General features: G+C 40.0%; 1 protein-coding gene across 1 annotated transcript in view; it reads left to right on the top strand.

The window, feature by feature from the left end:
- LOC308495680 (ankyrin repeat domain-containing protein 26-like) overlaps positions 1-21,506 on the top strand; it is a gene marked incomplete at both ends in the record, with an annotated part of 94,665 nt that overhangs the window by 441 nt on the left and 72,718 nt on the right. The window lies entirely within an intron of this gene.

Raw genomic sequence — 21,506 nt, 5'->3', positions numbered from 1 at the left:
GAAACTCCCTCTCTAGCTCTTCACCCATGGCTTTCACTGGTCTATTGTGTGCCTCAATCTATAATGTTTTGTCCTTACTGGCTGTGGGTTGACAGTTTGCCCTAAATTGCTTTTGCAGACTGCCTGCCTCTTTTCACCAGGAGTGAGTTCTGAAGTAGTCAAAAGGGGGCAATGCTTTGTGTGTCTTCTAGCTTTCAGACAGGTTTGAACATACAAATACCTCTTTGTTAACAAGCTCTGTTCTGCGCCCTCTGAAACACAGCCAAGGGTCCCATATCAGGAATACAGGCCCCCTTCTTGAAGACCACCACCAGCACTGTCCTTACCAGGCAGTGGGTTGGAACAAAGGCTAATTAAAATGCCACAAAACATTCTATCATTTTTAAGTTGTTTTTTTCTCTCCCAGATTTAGTGTTCACTTTGTTGATATAAAGACTGGCTTGTTTTCTAGAGTTCTGTCAGACTTGATTTTGACAATTTTATGTATTTTTTTAAAGTTTCTGTGGTGAAACAGGCTCTACGATTAGCCTCTTCTCTTTTGTGCACTTATGTCAACCCAGATATATTTTGCAGTGTGTTGTGAGTTCAATCCAGGGCCCCAAACCAACAAATTCCACAACCAAAGTAAATTGCTTTGTTACGATAAATCTTGATTATGATGAAGACTTTCTTAAATTAGAGTATCAGTTTATAAAAGTTTAAGATAAAAGTACCTAAGGTAAATTTTGAAATCTGAAAGATTAATGAAGACAACAGTTGTATATGACGTTAACTCTCATTCTATCTTTCAAATTTCTGTATTTTGTGATGTAATTTTTTCAGAGAATGGAGAGACTAAAGTATATTATTGGGTATCGTGACATGACTTGACTAGTTGAGGTGTTGACTTTCTCTACATGACCTATATTTTAATGTTCAGTAGACAATGAGAGAAAAGATTTGAAGGTGGAACACCATAGGAGTTCAGTGAATAGACTTGAAGATATTCCAGTTACCAAGAAGGCAATCATTTAAGCAGTTTATCGGAATGAACGAGAAGAGTGTAAAAACCTTAGATTCCCTGGAACCCAGCGGTCTAGATTCTGATTTAATAGGTTTGTAGTGAAGCTGCAGATTCTTGTGTCTAAAAATTTACTGATATAATTCCAGTGCTCAAGCTGATTTGGACATCACTGGCAGCAAAATAGCCAATTTCTTGAATTTTCAATTCACATAGTATGGAAGGCCTCAATTAGAATTATTACACTTAGAAAACCATCTATATGCTTGGTGAGGAATTCACATCTCCTTTGAAAAGGATCATGAGCAAGGAGTAGTTTACTGTATGTTTGAGAGGCACAGATTTTTCCAGATTTTATCGTCAATTGACCTATTTAGTATAAGCTTTGTCATTTCCAAAATGTCAGACAATTTTGAAATAGTTTAGAAGCTCAATATACCATTACATGCCATAGAATGAAATTCCTTTTGGAGCATAACCTTTTAAAAACCTCTCACTGTTGTTCAAATGCATCTCTGCAAAACAATAAGTACGGAACCCTAGGATGTATTTGCATTAGGGTCTGTCTGAGGTGAATGCATGTAGGCAAAGAATAACCATCACATATGAGTGTGTGTGAGACAAACAGGACGGGGATATCTTAGGGATGGTCGAGGAGGTGCTGTCCAGAAAAGAGTTGAAATTCTCAGGATAACAGAGAAGTAACAGTGAGAGATGTCCAAAGAACTTTCAAAAGCACTCACATGAGGATGAGTTTTATATTCAAGCCCAGAGAAGGCATGTATTAGACCATCATGGCCGCATGTGTGACTTAAGAATTTTCCTGCTCCCTATCCTTTTCTCATTGGGCATATTCCCACCCAGGAACCAACTTGACAAGATGGAAAGGAGAAGAATCTATGGTTGTGAGGCCTGGCCAAAAAAAAAAAAAAAAATTTATTCTACTAATTACACAACAGAGTGTTTTCATTCTGCCTACCCTCATGCTTTTTTGGTTTGTTTTCCAAGAGATGTTGTTTCCTCTCCAGAATAAGGAATTTATGAGGCAATTTATTAGTGGTACCCACAGTGGCCACGTCCCTATACCTACTGGGGCCATGTTTCTCCTCCTTAAAACTAGGCCAGAAACCAGTATTCACAAGGAATGGAGTTGGCTCCTTGCTTGGCTTGGGCTCAGCTTGTGCTCTGACAACCAGAATATCTCTGGGCCCTGCCCCAATGCTGGTCTCATCTTAGTTTAGGGCCCTGGATCTCAGGCTTACAAAACCTGTGACTTAGGGCCAGTTGTGTGGCTTGGATCTGGCCCCTGCTCCCATACTAATCTTTTTTCTAGATCTCCCATCTTTCCTTTGAGGACCCCAGTGTCTCTGACCCCTGTTCTGACTGACGACTGCTAAGAAACCCTCTGGGGTTGTCAAAGAGCTCCCTGCCCTGACTCCATTTCTGGTTCCAGCCTTGCTTCTGGTTCTAGCCTTGCTTCTGGTTTTAGGCTCCCTTCAAGCTAGGATCAGACTGGGCTTGGGATCTGCCTCTTACACAACCTTAGAGGGACTGAGGATCATGTCCTGGAAAGAGAGGCAATGTTCTCAAACAACAAAGTGTCAACTGATTGTCATTGGTGCTAATTCAATGTCAAGAGGATTTACAATTTGTGGTGTGGTGAAAGAGGGAAGTTTATTCAATGTAAACTGCTCAAGTGTGATACAGCAAAGCTATGGTGAAGCTCAATAGTGCTACAGTTCAATTAAGAGACAGCATGGCTGTGCGTCTGCATGGCTTTGAGATGGCCCTGGGGCAAGGCCCCTCTCTGGCTTGATAGTTCTGCTCTGCTACAGTCTGGTCTGGCCCACTCCACCTGCTCTCCTCCACTCAGCTCTGGTCTGCCCTGCTTTGGTGAGATGTCTTCGGTATTTCAACTCCAACTAGGTCAACTCAGGCTTCAATAACAAGGGAGAGTGTGGTCTCGAATGGGGTTGGAGGGGGTGATTTATACAGAGAGAAGTCCCCACCTCAGGTCCCTGATTGGTCTTCATGCCCATGAGAATGTCAAATCTCAATTTGATTGGTCCAAAAATCACAGTCTTAATTGGTCAGAGTGGAGCCACTCTGTTTGGTCGGTGTAAATGCTAATGGGGTTATAGCTGTGCAGTTCCAGCTCTTATTGAAAGAAGAAACAGCTCAATCCTTTTGGTTGAAATACAATTCCAGGATCTCCTTTGTACAGGTTAGCTCCAATGGTAGGAACACAGTGCAGGCAGAATGTTCTGTTCAGTATGGGAGGCACGCAGCTTAGAGCAGGCTTCTCCCTGAAGGGCAGTTTGCCTGAGAGGCCCTTGTTTAGAAATGGCCGCTAGGCTCTGTTATCATAATTGAGCTCAGTTAGCCATCAGGAGCCCTTCTTGGTGGGTATCTTCTCAAGATCACCAAAAGTAGCTGCTGGTTATATTGCCCATCTCCACCCTACCCCAACAGTTTCCGGGAGAATTTCCAAAAAAGTCAGTTTGAGCTCTGATTACTTGCATGCAGATGCTGGAGCTCTGTTGGGCAGCACGTTATTTGTCCTGTAGCCTGACCACCCCCATATGTGTCTGTGGCCTGTCCTCTCAGGAGTCCAGTTAATACAAGGAACATTTTAAAGGCAAATAATATGTGTGCCTGTCTTACATGATCCACGTTATTGGAAGACTTTAGCTTGTTCACAGGCAAACACATACAAATCACACAGATATTACATGTGTTGTGATTGACATATTTTTTCCTTCATGGGACTCATCCGGTGGCATATTTCTCAGTGAAGGCTTTAATGAACCTGGTTTCACCTAATTTATTTTTTCTAACTAGAATTATTTTTCCTAACTACACATGTAATATATACACATATGTTAGAAATAATTATATACAATGAAAGTTGAAAATAAAAAATCCAAAATCTATCCCTAAACCATCTTTCTATAGCATTCCTCTCTTTGAAGAACGTGGCAGAAAGTGGATGTTTGTCCTCACAAACTCTATGCATTTATAGGAATATCAAAATATATGTAAATATATATTTTCATAAATATTATTGAATTATTTGCATATGCAAATTACATTTTTGACCGAAGATGTACAAAGAGCTCACCATAACATGTAAGTGCATATAAATTTATCTTCTTCTTTTAAATTGCTCCATAATTTTTCCAGTGTATGGGTGAAACATAAATTAATGAGTCATAACCTTATTGATAGACCTGTGAGTGGTTTAGAGTCTTTTACTGATACAAGCAGTGTCGAATGAATGAATGTCTCTTATTTAGAGAATAAGAGCTGTGTGTATGAGATAATTTTAGAAGAGGTTTACTAGGGCAAAGGGTATCCCTTTTTTAAATTTCTACAACTATTGATTAAGATCTGTAGAAGTTGTATCAATTGACACCTTCATAAACAGTGTATAAGGTTTTGTTTTGCTATAGCCTATCTCAGAATGTCAGTCAGTCAAGTGTTTGATTTGTTCCATTGGCATATTATTTTGGTTTTATTTTTAATTTATTGCTTAGAATCATCATATTTCCTCTTTGGGTGAACTATCTTCTATTATCTTTTGCCAGTTTTCCTTTTGGATTGTGGGGATTTTCTTCTGGATGTATAGGAACCATTTATATATTGAAATGATTATGTTTTGCTGTCTTTTGAGTCATGAGCCTCCACCCTGCCTCACCCATATCGCTCCTTGTCAAGGCTGTGTTTTCAGTTGAATTAACTAATTCTTTTCTTCTATGAGCTCTGGATTTTGTGTCATAATTGACAGACTTTTCTTTTTTTCTGTTATTATAATTACCTACTTTTTTGCATTTAAGTATTGATCCATCGGGGGGATTCATTTTACTGAAATACATGAAAGTAAGAATCAATGACATTGAGTGCTTGCTGTCATTCAAAACTTGTGTTACTTTTCCATAATGTAAAACTGAAATGGAAACATGACAGCCACATTAAGGACGGATTTTCTAGTCCTTTTGACTCGAATGTGACCAGGAAACAATTACAAAATATGCAAAGAAGTGGTATGTGTCACCACAGGCCAAGACTTTTAAGAAGTTCTCTGTCCGGTTCACCATCTAGACATAGGCAACAGAGGAGCCTATTTGAAATATGGTGACGTAAGTTACCAGGAACTTGGGTCTCTGAATCACCAGGGGCAAGATAACTGCTCAGTGACCAGTCACATCTTCAGTGACTGTTACATGAAGGAGAAATACACTTCCATTGTAATAAGCCACTAAAATCTTGGGGGCTTATTTATTAAAGTGGCTGGCATGGCTTTACCAATAAAGAGTCCAATGAAGAGATAGGTATCTCTAACCACTCGTATGTGAGCACACTTCATTTTATTTAGTGAGTGTTCTGCCCACTGCCGATGAAAGGGAATTGCTAGTAACCTAGCATCTGTAAAGGACCTGGAATGGAGGTGCTTTATCAGCTGGTGATTTTTAGAGTTAACCACATATTCAAGTGAGAATTCTGTTCAGTGCACCTGTGTCATCCACATGAGTAGACCAGAACTTGGCAGAATCTGAAAGTAAAAAACAGAGGTATATCAAACCAGTCAAAGCTTCTTATAATTCACCTATTAAACATCATAATGCATTTCAAAGAAGACATCTAGGACAAAGTTAAATTAGAGTTGTATACCAGGACAACAGTAGAATACTAGTTCTGGCTGAAGGCAACAGAGTTACCTATTGCATAGGAAATTTATTAATGACCTATACCATCCAAAATAGGCATCATTTGTCAACACGAATGGAGAACCAAAGATTTATCTGCGGAATACATGAAGAAGGAACTTGATGAACAAATAAAAAACAAATATTTGGTGCTTAAGCTGAGGTTGATTGAAAAGCGTGACTGTATGAACTTTTCCTCTTGGCTGTCTGGCATGAGCCAGATTTTACAAGTAGTTCTTTGAAGAACTACTTTGAAAACCAATCTAGTGCTTTACAGTAGTATTGAAGTAGTTTGTGAGTGCGTCTTCTATTCATTTTTGCTGCAATCTCTTCAAAACCATTTGTGAATCTTTAATCAAAGCATTCAATGAAGGGAACACCTTGGAAACTGAAAGTTTTGAAGCCTTTAGCAAATTGGAATTATTAAAAACAGAGTGTGTAAATAGGAAGCTATTGAATTTGTCACTACCAAAGCGAGGAAGGATGTGAATTAAACACAGACAGCTCGGTGTATCTGGTTTAAGTTTGAAATGTTATAACTGTGTTTTGTAATTTCCTCCCTTTTGAGAAGAATTTTTTGATGAGCTTCCTGGGGATGAATTTGCATTTGTATTGAATGGAATGAAATAGAAAAGGCCTGTTATTTTGCAACATCTCCATTTGGTTTGGCAAAACATTCAAGATAATCAGAAATGGAAACAACTTATTTGCTGAGTTTTATGGCATAAAATATTTACCTAAGAATGGCAGTGTCAATGAAATAATGAAGACAATGCTGACGAAAATATTTGGACTAAAATATTTAAACATTTTCACATATAAAAGCATAAATCATAAGCTCCACATAGTAGAATTTCCTTGAGCTTTCCAGGAATCTCACCATAGGTAGAAACAACATTTTTTTTCAATAAAATATGGGCTACAGAGAAGTGTCGATTAAAGGCATCAACACATTCAAATTCATTAATGATAAAATGCAAACTTGAAGAATATTGCCATTTTATAAACCGACTAAAAATAACAAGTTGGAGCACCAGAAAGGGAGGAGAAATATTTGAAGAAATAAAGGTTAAAATATTTTCAAGTATGATGGAAAGTATCAAACAGGTTCAACAGCTCAAAGAGAACCTTAGAGGCCTGAATAGAAAACACATCATACACAACCACATCATCGTCAAATTCCTGAAAACCAATGATGAAGAAAAAATATCTCAAAAAGTAGCGAGAGAAATAAAAAAGGCAGATTTTATTGAGAAGAACTATGTAACAGGGAAGGCTGACTTCTAATCCAATCATTACATCAAGAAGACAATGGAATGACATTTTCAAAGTACTGAAAGAAAATAACCATGCCAACATAGAATTCTATGCCCAGTTAAAGAATTCTTTAGTATTCAATAATGTTGTAAAGATTTTGTTGGGTATCCGATGGACATGCGTCCTATTTGGGAGACCACCCCAGGGATTCTGTGGATACCTGATCATGGCATTGTACACCAGAAGCTAAACATTAATGAATGCCAACTATAATTTTATATATATAATGTGATGGTTCAGTGTGAGGTCGGAGGGATAGATGGGGGAAGGGGGGTTCACAGTGTGAGGGATATAAATGATGAACGTCTAAGTATTACCTTGTCTTGTACACCTGAAACTAATGAATAAAAAAAAAAGAATTCTTTAAAAAGAAAGAGGAAATAAAGACATTGTTTGATCCCTAGTCAAAGAAGAAATCACAAGGGAAATAGGAACTTATTTTGAAATGAATGGTAATGAACACACATCGTATGAAAATTTCTCGGTATAGTTAAAACTGCATTTAAAACAAAATGTGTAACATTAAAGGCTTTCAGAGAAAAGAATAAATGTTTAAATCCATGGCTTGAACTACCACATTAAAAAGCTTGAAAATAGAAAGAAAATTAAAGTAAAAGTAGAAAACAAGAAACAATAAAGAAAAGAAATCAATGAATTAGTGAATGGAGAAATCATAAAGAAAATTCAGAAAGCCAAAATTTGGTTCTTGGAAAAATATGATATCATCAGTAATCCCTTGATCAAGACATAAAAGGATGTAATACTCATGGTCAATATCAAGAATTGCACAGGAGACATCACTGGGAGCTTTAAAATGATGCTAAGAAAATAATTAATGGCCACTTATGAATATGGGTAAATTCCTTTAAGATAAGACATACCTAAACTGACCCAGTAAGAAACACGACATCTGAATGGTCTTACATTTGTTAAAGGAAATGAATTTGAAATGCAAAGCCTTCCCAGAAAAACTGAAGGCCCCAATGATTTCACTGGTGAATTCTGCAAATATTTAAGGGAAAAATAAAGAAATGATTTTAATTATACATCATAAATTTCAAAAAATAGAAGAGGAGGATTATTGACCAGCTCATTTCCTGAAGGCAACATAACCCTGATATCAAAACTTGAGAAAGATGGTACAAGTAAATGGAAGTACAGACCCATATCTCTCATCATCACAGGAACAAATATTGACAAAGTAGTCACAAAACAGAGCAATATTGAAAATCATCATATGACATGATCAAATGTGAGTCATCCTAGGAATGCAATGTTGGTGTCATATTTTTTTTTAATTTATTTATTGGGGTGAAAATTGTTAATGAAATTACATAATTTCAGGTGTACAATTCTGTATTACATCATCTATAAATCCCATTGTGTGTTCACCACCCAGAGTCAGTTCTCCTTCCATCACCATATATTTGATCCCCCTTACCCTCATCTCCCTCCCCCCACACCCCTTACCCTCTGGTAACCACTAAACTATTGTCTGTGTCTATGAATTTTTGTTTCTCATTTGTTTGTCTTGTTCTTTTGTTGTTTTTGGTTTATATACCACATATCAGTGAAATAATAGGGTTCTCTGCTTTTTCTGTATGACGTATTTTGCTTAGCATTATACACTCAAGATCCATCCATGTTGTCACAAATGTTCCTATATCATTTTTCCTTAACGCCGAATAGTATTCCATTGTGTATATATACCACAACTTCTTTATCCATTCATCTATCGAAGGACATTTTGGTTGTTTCCATGTCTTGGCCACCGTAAACTAAGCTGCAATGAACATTGGAGCACACGTGTCTTTATGTATAAATGATTTCAAATTCTTTGGGTACATACCCAGGAGAGGGATTGCTGTGTCATATGGTAATTCTATTTGTAATTTTTTGAGGAACCTCCACACTGCCTTCCATAGCGGCTGCACCAGTCTGGATTCCCATGTTGGTGTCATATTAAGAAGTCATTCAACATAAAGAGAATTAGATTAAAGTAAGAAATGACATGATAATCTTAAAAGATGGATGGAAATTGTATGATAAAATTCAGTATCTATTCGTGATAAAGCATCTCAGCTTACTCAGAGTAGAGAGAATCTTTCGCAACCTGATAGAAACCGCTATGAAATACCTCCAGGTAATTATTATACTTGATGTTTCCCATAGAGATGGGAACAAGGCAGTGATCCTGCACTTAGTATGTTTTCCCACGTTTTTCTGGATGTTTTAAACCAATATAATAAGACAAGTAAGAAATAAAGATTATATCAGAAGAAATAAAATGGCTTTTATGTGCCCTTCCCATAGTTGTATAGATATACTACTAAAATCTGCAAGAATAAATGAACATAGTCAAGTTACACTATATAAGGTAAGTTTACAAAATCAATTGTATTTTTATGTACTAGAATAACATGGGAAAGGAACTTAAAATTAGTATTATTCAAAATGCCATAAAAATAAACAATACTTGGAAGTAAATATGCCTACATCTATAAGATGTTCTTGAGACAAATTAAGGACATAAGTCAATACACACATAGACTATTTTCACAGATGGAAGAATCCATATTGCTAAAATGGCTATTTTCCAACTTGATCTGTAGATTCACCATAAACTAGTCATGATCCCAGAAGGCATTCTCTCTCTCTGTCTCTCTCTTTTTTTTTTTTTTTTGGATAAATTGACAGGTGATTCTAAAATGAATATTTAAATCTAAAGAAACTAGAATAGCAAAAACAATTTGGAAAAGAAGAAAAATGTTGGACAACTCACACAACCTAATTTCAAGAATTACTGTACAGCTTTAATAATCAAGGCAGTGTGGTATTGGCTTTAGTACAGATAATAAGATCAATGATTAGAAAAAAACCACACATAAATTGTCAACTGATTCTTTGACAGAGGTACCAAGTTAATCCAAATTAATTAGGGAAAGGATAGTCTTTTTACTAATGATGCTGGAAAAACCAGAAAACTATTATGGAAATAAATGAATCTCTTTGCATACTTCCTGACAAACACAAGTTTATGGATCAAATGTAAAATCAAAACTACCGTGTTTCACCCAAAATTAGACCTAGCCGGACAATCAGCTCGATCGCATGTTTCAGAGCAAAAAATAATATAAGACTGGGTATTATATTATATCACATTATATTATATAAGACCCGGTCTTGTATTACAGTAAAATAAGACCGGGTCTTATATTAATTTTTGCTCCAAGAGATGCATTGCAACTGATTGTCCAGCTAGGTCTTATTTTCAGGGAAAGACGGTGTCTGTTTTGAGAACAACACAGGGATGAATTTTTTTGTAATCTTGGAATAGGCAACATTTTCTTAGAGAAGACACAGAGAGCTCTAACCAAAAATGGAGAACGAAGGGGAAGAGGAGCAGAAGATGGAGAAGGAGGAGAAAGAGAAGAAAAATGGGATTTCAAAACTTTAAAAACTTTAGTTCATCAAAATACACCTCTAAAAGAATGCATAGCAAAGCCCCAGATTGAAAGAAAATGTAAGTTGAACTTTTACATAATAATGCATATTGGAAATATAATGAAAATAATACTCTATGCAAGCATAACATAAAAATCTGAAAAATACTCTTCATCTAGAATAAAATATTGTGTCATGTAGAATCGTAACTTGCTAAATTTCAAAGATCGAAAATTTCTGCACTTGGAAACAGCTACGTCCACTACTTAGGAGGTGCATAATGTATAGAAGCACTGCCAAAAACTTGCACTCAGTGCTTGTGACAAAAAGGCCAAAATACTCTCCAGAGCATCAGAAATAGTCTTTCTCTGCTGGAATCCATTTCTGAAAACTCAGAAAAACGCAACAGCTAAAATTGGACTCTTTCCTCTGAAATGGTAGATTAGAATAATAGTAGATACTTTTTCCACTAGCTGCCAAACTTACGTAGTGATTACGGAGAAGTGATTATTAGTTCATAGCATTTTAGGTTCAAATGTATATGCAACTTAAAAGCACAAAAACCTAATAGTAGCCTTAACGTGTTATAATGTAAGGGTTTCATCCCAAGAAAGTTGTCAGAGCTATTACTGGTTTTACCTCGATTACTTCGATTTTTACCTCGATTTTTAGCTATAATCTTCCATGATTTATTTCTAATGATTTACATATTTAATTTGTTTCACTTAACGTAAGGATGTTTCTCAGAATGCCTAATCATGTCTAAGTTTAATAATTGTATTATGTCTGTATGATCTGTGCTTCTGGGTGTTGGTAAATTCATTTTTATATTTCCCACTCAGTTTTATAATGACAAAAAATGATTAAATACTCAAATATTGGCAAAATAATTGTACAGACAAGTGTGTTGACACTGCCAAAAATGAACAGTCAGTAGTGTGGTTAGTTATGAATCGATTAACTTAATGCAAACTCACCTTTGGAAAGACAACTGAAGGATTTAAGTGACAAATTTAAGGTGGGTTTTTAAAAAGGTGTTTGAAAATCAAACCGGCTATAATAATACTGGTCCAGTTGTCACAAATTGACAAGTGAATATAATACCAACTAAAGAAAGGATTGGAAATGTGGATCTTTTCTAGCCATTCTAGACTGAATAAATTGGTGAAATCCTGAGGCAAAACAGCAAATTTCCTTTCTTTCTTAACATATATACTGAAAAGAGAAAGAGATTTCTAGTTTCACAGGCCTTATTCAAAAAGCAGATAAGTACAAAGTATACTCCAATTTTTAAAGAAGATTTTTGGGTCTAAGGTGATAGATATTGAGGTTGAAAATAAAACGTTTCAAAATACAAGAGTTTCCCTCACAAAGTGATAAGCCCCCCATGTACTACCCCTGTGGCAGTGTTCATAGCTGTTACAGTACCACTGACTATTCCCTATGCTGTACTCCACATCCTGTGGCTATATATGTGTTAAATTGTGGTTGACATTCAGTATTGTTCAGCCTCGGGTGTACACTGCAGGGGTCGGGCGTCTACACCGTCCGTGGGGCGGTCTGTCTGATGGGACGGGTGCCCGTCTGACGCTTGCAGGGTTTTCACGGCATTGTTGATTACATTCCCCAAAGTGTCTTTCGTATGTATCCCCGTGGCAGTGTTGTGGCTACTGATTTGCACTTTCTGGTCCCCTCGGCTTCTCCCCCACCCCCACCCCCCAGCATCTGGCAACCCTCGGTTTTTCCTCTATATCTCTGAGACTGTTTCTGTTTAGTTTGCTCATTTAGGTTGCCCACTTTAATGATCATTTGAAAACGGAAGTGGCGGGGGATTTCATTGGTTTGTCACGGTGAAGGCCGCTGGGGAAAGTGCAGTTGGCGGCGGGCAGGCCGTCCCGCGGGTCCTCGGCCGAGGCACAGGGGGCCCTGTCGCGTCTCCCGAGGAAGGCCGCGCCCAGGCTTCGCAGAGAGGTCCCTGCCCGCGGCCCCCCCGCGGCCCCGCCTCACGTGTGTGCCCTCTTCTTGGCCCGCAGAGCCCCCGGCGCGGACCCGGACACGCTGCGAGCCGGCGCGGGGGCTTCACCGGCTGCCTCTCCGCCGTGCGCTTCGGCCCCGCCACCCCGCTGCAGGCGGCGCTGCTCCCCGGCCGCCCGGGCCCAGTCGCCGTCCGCGGACAGGTGGCCGCGTCCCGCTGTGCCCGGGGGCGGGGCCCGGAGCCCCGGCGCGCGCGGCGACCCGGCCGCCCGCAGGTGGCGCAGGTGCGTGGCCCTCCGCCCGCGGCCTGCCAGCCGCTCTGCGTCCCGAGGCTCCCCGAAGTCCTCTGTGGGTCCGCCTTCCCCTTCTCTGCCCTTTCCAGTCTCAGTGCCTCGGCTCTCGTTCATTTCTATGGCTGCGATTGTCTGCTTTCAACTGTTTGTGGATTTTCAAAAGTCCGCCTTTCCACCCCCCCTGTCGTTCTGCCTTTTTCTACTGTAGGTCGTCCTGGACCGACAGATGGGGGCGAGCCCTGGGTCAGAGCGGACGGACATGGCTCCGCGGTCATTGGAGGTAACAGGCCCGCGAAGGGCACCCTCGGAGGTGCTGTCGCTGTCAGCGGGATCCCCACGGGAGAACCGCGCCACGGAGGCCTCAGAGGCAGGCCACACCCCTGTGACGTGTGGTGCACAGGTGGCCCCCGTGCGGCACGGCTGCCAGGGCCCTAAAACTGCCGTGTTATGCGAAACAAGAGCTCCTACAAAAGGGGTTAGGCTCCAAAAATCAAAAACACAAAGTATCATATTTTTATAATTCAGTGAAATATCTTGATTAAAGCAATTTTCACCCAAAAAAAAAATACAAGAGTTTTCTCTGGGAAATCAAGCTTTTAAATGCTTTTGTGTTTTATAAATCGAAATTAATACATTTCAGTTTTAGGGTACATAAAGCTATTTTTTCTTCTCTCATTTATGGTTTTTGCTTCCCCCAAGTTCTCTGCCTGTTACATACCTGTTTTCTTAATTCAGGAAATGAAATTTCCTATTTCATTTTGCTCAGACGACCCAGCAGAAGCCTGGGCCAGCGCCCACCGAGGTCCGAATGGAACTCAGCGCTGCCCACAGGCCACCTCTGAAGCTTGAGGCGCCTGGGCCTTGCACGTGGGCTCCGGGTGCCCTTGACCTTGGCCACGGGGCTCTGTGCGCACGCGCAGCCCTCGGCCTCTGCCCCGTGCACCGTTGCTTGGCGACGGCCGTTCTGGGCGGAGAGATTCCAAACCGCCTTGCTGTCCTGCGGGGATACTGTGGCGACTGGAGTTGGCTGCTCTAGAGGCTACTGTTGGCTGGGCGCGGAGAAAACAGGCGTGAGAAGTGCGGAGGAGGTTCTGAAGCCCGTGGCTTGGCCATGAGGAGGTTCATTGGCTTAGGGATTCTGAAGGTCAGGTCCGGCTTGGGTTTCCGAAGGAGACCCCAGAGCGATGGTGGTGGCTGGCAGCCTGAGACCGGAGGTGGGGTCACCTCGGAGTCCGGGTACTGCATCCGAGACAAAGATCTCCAAAAAATCCACAGAGCTGCCTCCAGGGGCGACGTGGCCGGAGTGCAGAGGCTGCTCTCGCTCCATCCAGAGAGACTGAACGACAGAGACCGGCAGAAGAGGTGAGCGGGCCTGGGGGGCCGCTGGGCACGGGCCGGAGGCGGCGGGGGCCTGGGAGAGGGGCCCACCTGCCGGCTCCCCCGGGAGGAGCGCAGCCTGGGCGGGGCCCTTACCTGGGGGCCAGGGCCCAGGCCCACGTGGTGAGCACCAGGACAAACTCTCAAGGTCCCGTCACTCATAATTCCCCTTATAAAGCACTTTACTGACAATGTTAAACCAATTTAACTAAATATCAGTAATAGAAATGAAAAGAAGTATATGCAGCATTTTACTTTTGATGTGCACAGTTTTAGACCACATTGTTAAACACTATAGAAAAGTCCGTAATGAGAAAACTAATTCCCATAATAGAGCGACTTGTGGGCTAAAAGTTCTTCAGCTAAAACCCAGTATCCGTTTTACATCAGTGTCCACCCATGTATGTATGGTGTTTATTGAGGGGCCTTAGAAGGGAAGCTTCCAGTGGAAGATGGCTGTGGTCTTGGCTAGGAAGACTCGTTTTCTCACCGTGTGTGCTCTTCCTCTAGTTATCAGTTTTCCATAAGCCAACTAAACTCTCAGGGTTTTAAAAGTTTTGGGTTGCACATGCTCTTTGATTGTAGTGATAAAATTAAGAATCATTCTGTATAGTAGACGAAGATTTGCCCTTCTAGGTGTCAACGGGTGCTGTATTGCCACAATTTCTTTACTAAGAGCTGAAAAGAGAGATAAATGATTGGAATATAGCAGAAAATGCCCAAACACCCTAATATATGCAGGATGTTAGAGCTTCATAGTGATGACATTTAGGGTTAGTAGAAAATATGAATTACTCATGAATGATGGAAAAATACCTGTTAAGTATTTGGAGAAAATTCGTTAGATTTTCATATCACAAAAATAAGATCCAGATGTACTGTAGATTAAAAACTATAAATATACGAAATGAGGAAAGTACCAGAAGAAAACAGAAATTCCTATTTATACATTTTTTTATGTTGGCGAAGACTTCAAAAAAACCAAGAGTTCAGAAGGTTGGTTGAGCAATATAAGAAATCAATAGTCTCTGTATATCAGATAATAATACTAACAAAGCACAAGAAAAGGTACTTGTAAATTATGTACAGCATACACATATCAGGGAAAAGTGTATCTTTGTTTTATAGAGAAGTGTCTGAAATCAACAGAAAAAAAGCAGTCGAATTTTGAATTTGACCAAGTTCTTTCTGTGTATCTATAAGTGACCAATACTTAGTGTCCTAGGTAAAGAAAAAAAAGGAATTAAAGTTGCAAAAGAAATGAAAACTTCTTTTCCATCCTCAAAGGTTGAGAAGATGAGGAACCAAGGTACTTGTACAGCTGCTTCAAATTTAAGTTGCTTCTGACTTTTCAAAGAGGCAGTTTGGTGATAAGTACCACATTTAAAAATATATATTCCCTTTACCCATCAATTTCAAGCACTAAAATATCTTTATGAAATAATTAGATAAATCACATACAATTTGCTTTTCTCAGCACTGCTTACAATATCAATGTCTTGTGAAAAATTCACATCAACGGATTTCGTAAATAAATTGCAGTGCGTCTGTAGGGTGGAATTACCTGAGACCATTGAAGGTGGTATGGATAATACATACATGTTTACATGCAAAGATGTACTTTGGTAGATTGGAAAAGGAGAAAGCATTCCTTTGATTATATAGACACACACAGACTATGATGTTATTTTAGCCAAAAATATGTGCAAACTTGATATCTGAGTGTTTGTACTGTGACATTTTCTTTTTTAAAAAATCTGATCTCTACACTGAACATATACAGGCATTCTAGTAACAGCTTGTTATTAATAAAGTAATCCCAGGTAATATTTCATTATTCCCAGGAATATGCATCTTGTACAGATTAAAACAATTTCTCACTTCTATGTCCAAATTTTTTTTTTAAAGATTGGTATTTTCTGGCAACTTTTAGCCTCTTCAAAAGTAAAGGCAGTCTTTTTATCTGTGCTGGTAGAAGTTCATGTATCTATATTTCTGTACACACTTATTTTTTTATTATATAGAGCTTCACTACCTATAATATTAAATGATTTTTGATTCATCATTTTGGTTCTGTCTTTATGGAAATCAAAAATAGCACATATAAGTGATTATTACTATTGCAGAAGTACTGCATTACTATAAACATTTTGTTTAAAAACATTGAACTCTCCAGCTGTAGTTATCCCTTCTTTCAATGCATTTATTCATCAGATATACACTGAATACCTGTTATGGAGCAGACACAGTCTACTCGGGACTCTCAGAATGTATCTCTCAGGCCCTCTTCATCCTTAAAAACTTTATGTTGCCCAGTAGGAGCGAAATGAAAAATTGTAAATGGAAGTATTAGTACCTAATATCCATTGAAGCTTTTCCTCCCTCGTTTCAAACAAAAGGATTTCTCCAGTTAGGACATTGTGAACAGTGACCAAACTTGCTGTTTAGCTAGTGTACAATAGTATTAAATACGAGTATCGATCACTGGAAATCATCCGATTTTCATGTAATCTATGAATCAAAACAGTCAATGAAAGGAGCCATCCCTAGTCACTTGAATGCTGAGTCTCTTTTGGCTTCAGGTTTCTTGAAAATCAAAACAAGAATTTCTTGGTGATGTTAGTCCTCTTTCCCCATGATGCTCTTAAGAATGAACATTTATTTAGATGCCAACTTATGATGAGAACTGCGGAAGGTCTGGTGTGTTTCCATTATTTCACTTCACGTTAGGGTGGTAGGATGCCCGTTCTTGTAAATACCAGTAAGAAATTATTTAAATGCTCCAACTATACTTTCAAGGCATTCTGAATTATACATTGCCTTCCAGAGTCAGAGGTGTTAAAATATGAGAAAAGAAGCATCTTAGAATCACTGAAATACAGTGTTCTTTCCTAATCCTTAAAACACAGCTGCAAAGTAGGTGGAATGATATCATTTTACTTAATTGAAATGTTGTCTTTTAAAGTAGTAGTGATGGTAATGATTCTGATAATATTGCCAAACAGTTATTGAGCTGTGTGTTTTGTGCTAGGAACCTAAGTAAACACTTTGCATAGATTCCCATGTAAGCCCACAACAGTGTCCTGTGATGTTAACTACAGTTTTTATCCCCATTTTGTTGATGAGGAAATGGAGGCACACGAAGGCTAAGGGACATCTAATAAGTGGTCGAGTTAAATTAGGATCAGACCCGAGCTGAGCTGATTCCCCAGGGCATGCTCTCTGTAGTCACATAGGATGCTCTGTCCTTAGTGTGGCGAGTAACAAGAGCTCGTGAATATTGATTGTACTTTGTGCAGAAGAAAACTCCATGTTGGTTCTGAAGGCATTGGAGTGGCGCGTCATGTTTACAATTGCGTGCAGAGCTGCATGTTTGAGACAGTGCCCTGTAATGTCCTAAATGTCCTCTCACCCTCATAGGACTGCTCTCCATTTGGCCTGCGCCTTTGGCCATGAGGAAGTGGTGACTCTTCTAGCAGAGAAAAAATGCCAGATGAATTTCGGTGACAACAGAAACAAGACAGCTCTAATAAAGGTATGTGGTAGCCAGCTCTGTCAACAGGAGATGGATTTTATTTAACTATTTAGAATAAAAATGAAATAGTTTCAATCAACTATAACTAATTGTGGAAACTTGTGGAATGCTTACTTTGAATTCCCATAATTTACCGTTTATTTAATGACGTATCCTGACAGGCCGTGGAGTGCCAGGAAGAGGAGTGTGCAACAATCCTACTACAGCATGGAGCGGATCCACATGTGAAGGACTTCCGTGACAACACGGCTCTCCACTACGCGGCCATGGGGCACAACACCGCGATAGCTGAACTGCTGCTGCAACACCAGGCAGACATGGAAGCAACCAATGAGGTATAGATCCACAGACTGTATTTACACAATATTTGTAATACATGTGTTTCAGCCACAAGCATTTTATTTCTAGTCGATATATACAGCATGCTGTACACCTGGCCCTGTCGCCATAGAAACAAGTCCAAAGCCAAGTCAGGAAGGGGAAATGGGGTGGCCACAGAAAGGGCCCAGCTCTGTCCTGTAAGAGTCCTGTTACTGCTTAGGAGTCGGTGCCAGGTTCACTCACACCAAGGACTGAAGACCCCGGGGGAGGGAAGTATGTGGGGGTGTCTGCTGCAGGGCAGGGCCTAAGAGATGGGTGTTCCTGGGGGTGGGTGGGAGGAGGAGTGGAGCCTGGGTCCCGCCAGGGAGCTGGGGGTGTGCAGGTAGGGAGGGGAAGCAGCAGGACACTGGCCCTGAGCACCCCAGGCCTCGGGGATTCTGAAGATTAGGGCAGGAAGGCCAGTCACGTTTGGACATCCAGCAAGGGCATCCACCTGCGTTCCTAGCCACTCTGCCAGCCACGGCCCCCCTTGAGGTCTCCACCTCGGAGTGGAGCTCCTGCTCAGCCTTGTGGAGGTGCTGGGCAGGTTTTAGGTGTACAGAGGGAGCAGGTGATGGGGACGCGTTCACCCCTTTTTGTTCCTGGACGTACATCACTGCTCGCCACTGCAACCCCAGCAGGAATGCCCTTGGTTGACAGAGGAAGGGTCAATTTTACATTTTTGGAAGCTCAAGTGTTCCCTGAATGCAAACAGTTGGAACTTAATTTTCTAAAATTTTACTTTACGTGATGATACCTCTAAAGTAGCAGTAGAGGGCACAGCTCTCTTTTATGCACTTACGACAAATTACGTGTGAAAACAAAACTTGTTACAGGCAACACTTCCTTTTTTAAGTGTTTTTTCACGTCCGAGTTGTTTTCCAATTAATGCAAAACAATGTAGGAAGGCAAAATTTGCCTTTGAAATCGGCTTTACCTTAAAACTCAAACAAACAAAAAAGCATTTTACAATATCATAGAAATCTTCCCGCTGTTGACAAATTTTTTTTTATAAACAAACGATTTATATAAAGCTATTTAGTACTCATTGGCTAAAGCCTAAGAGGGAAAAAGGAAAGGGAAAAGAAATAACCATCAGAAATATGCAGGGCAATTTGGAAATTTGGCTATTGAAGGGAAATAACAAGAAGAGGTTTTTCAAAACCTCATGGACACAGACAGCAGTTCAATATTTGCCAGAGGGTAAAGGGGGGAGGAGAGATAGATGAGGAAAAAGGGGTCAAACATATGGTGGTGGAAGGAGAACTGACTCTGGTGGTGAGCACACAATGCGACATACAGATGCTGTATCATAGAAATGACACTTGTAACCAACGTAATTTTACTAACCAGTGTCACCCCAATAAGTTTAATTAATAAAAAAGAGGCTTTTTATTTTTGTTTTTCTTCAGTTTATGTGCTTAGTCAAGGTCCTCTTCAGTTTTGGGGGATAATAATCCTTAGTTTTGAGAGAGAGTTAGTGAGTTTTAAACTTCCCTGAGACCACATCTGGGAAGGCTCCGAATCCACCAGATTGCAGTGAACAGGTGGCAATTAAGTGGGAAAGGACGGAAGGACAGACAATTAAGTGACATGTCATCTGTTCTGGCAGAAAGAGCCACCTAGGGAAGAGTCTAAACTCTGCTGTGAAATGTAGACTGTCCCATGAGAAGTAAGGGGTTTAGTAATAATGAAATCAAGTTGCATTTTAATTGTTAATCCCGTTTCCACTCCTACCCAGGAAATTAAGTGTGGTTTTCATAAGTGACATGTCTCTTCCACTTTTATTTGGCCTAATCGTCAATGTCAGAGGAAATTGGTGACTTAGGCTAGAGAAGAGACCGAAGGGATCGTCTCCCGGACTAGTTCTCGGCTAGAATTCTGCTGGCGAATCACAGTCACCCTAGGAACTTGGAAACCATTTACAAGCTAGGCTCTTCCTGAAGGTTTTGACTATGGAAAGCTAATAAGGCCTGGACATGTGTTGTTTAGAAATATCTCCCTGAGATTCTGATACAACTCTTGGTTAAGAACTACTAGTGCAATGTATCAATTCGCAGATCTCAAATACTTAAGAAATCTCTAGAAGAGGTGGAGTGTGAGAGGTGATTCTCCTTCAGCTCTCTCCTTCCCAACACTCTTCGCCTGACTTTTGAACTGTCTGTACCTCTGGGCTCGAGAAGTGGAAGGAAATATCATTGGCGGTACCTGCTGGCTTAAAGAAGAAAACCTTTTTCCTTTCAGCCATCAGTCATTCACTGGCGCTCAGAGAATCTTTAGAAATTTGCTGATGGGTGGTCTCCTAATGCATAGAATCGGGCCCTTTAAGAATTTTGCATGTTTGTTTGTGCTCAGGTTGTTAGATCAACAAATGCTTACTGCAAGTGGGGTTTTCCTGCAGTAATAGGAAATTGTGAACCTACATTTTTTGCCTGTTGTTCTGTAAATCTCCAGTTTTCTTTTCTTTGTTTTTAATTAAATTTATTGGGATGACAATGGTTATTGTATTTAAATGGGTTTCAAGTGTACATTTCTATAATGCGTCATCTGTATGTCATAGTATGTGCTCACCATCCAGAGTCAGTTCTCCTGCCTTCACTGTATGTTTGACCCCCCTTACCCTTCTCTACTATCCACCGTCCCCCACTTACGTTCTGGTCACCACTGAACTGTTGTCTGTGTCTATCAGTTTTTGTTTCCTTGTCTTGTTCGTCTGTTGCTTTCAGTTTAATATCCCTCATATGAGTGAAGTCGGATGGTCCTCGACTTTTTCTGTCCGATTTGTGTTGCATAGCATAATAATGTCATGGTCCATCCGTGTTGTCCCAAAGGGCAGCATTTTATTTTTTCTATGGCAGAGTAGTATGCCATTGTGTATGCATACCACATCTTTTTTATCCAGTCATCTGTTGAAGGACAGTTTGGTTGTCTTCACTCCTTGGCCACCGTAAATGATGCTGCAATGATCGAAAGTTTGTGATAAATTCTCTGTATGTCTGTGAAATTCATAGAGCCGTGGCATAATCACGATGGTAGGTTTAAACATGAAATCCCATGAAGTTAGTAGCAATACAGATGGGAAGTGTCAATAATTTAGTGTCAGCAGTCCTATAATGTAATTGTCCATTGGATTAACAATCTGAAAAATGAATACAAATAGATTATGGTTTGAATAAGAATGGGAAAAATTCTTGAAGTGGGTGTAATGAGTCTAAATGACAGTTTTATTGCATGTTGGGGCCCAGTTTTTTAATGAAGCATATGATACTAAAAAACAGAAAGATTTTACATACAAATATTCACATTATACACAAACGTTTGGAAACAGCAGATAAAACATCCCAAGTGGGCCACGGACTAATTATGGCTCCTTGATATGTTTAGTTTACCTCCATATGTTGAGTGAACATCGAAAGTTTTGGAGACTCATGAAGAAATAAGGATGTCAAGCTTCTCCTAAAGAATCAAGCCTGGTCCCCTTGAGCCCTGACTACAGATGG

This window comes from Rhinolophus hipposideros (assembly GCF_964194185.1).
Source record: "Rhinolophus hipposideros genome assembly, contig: HAP1_SCAFFOLD_41, whole genome shotgun sequence".
Taxonomy (NCBI): domain Eukaryota; kingdom Metazoa; phylum Chordata; class Mammalia; order Chiroptera; family Rhinolophidae; genus Rhinolophus; species Rhinolophus hipposideros.
Note: the sequence above shows the minus strand (reverse complement) of the source record. Positions and strands in the feature narration are given on the sequence as shown.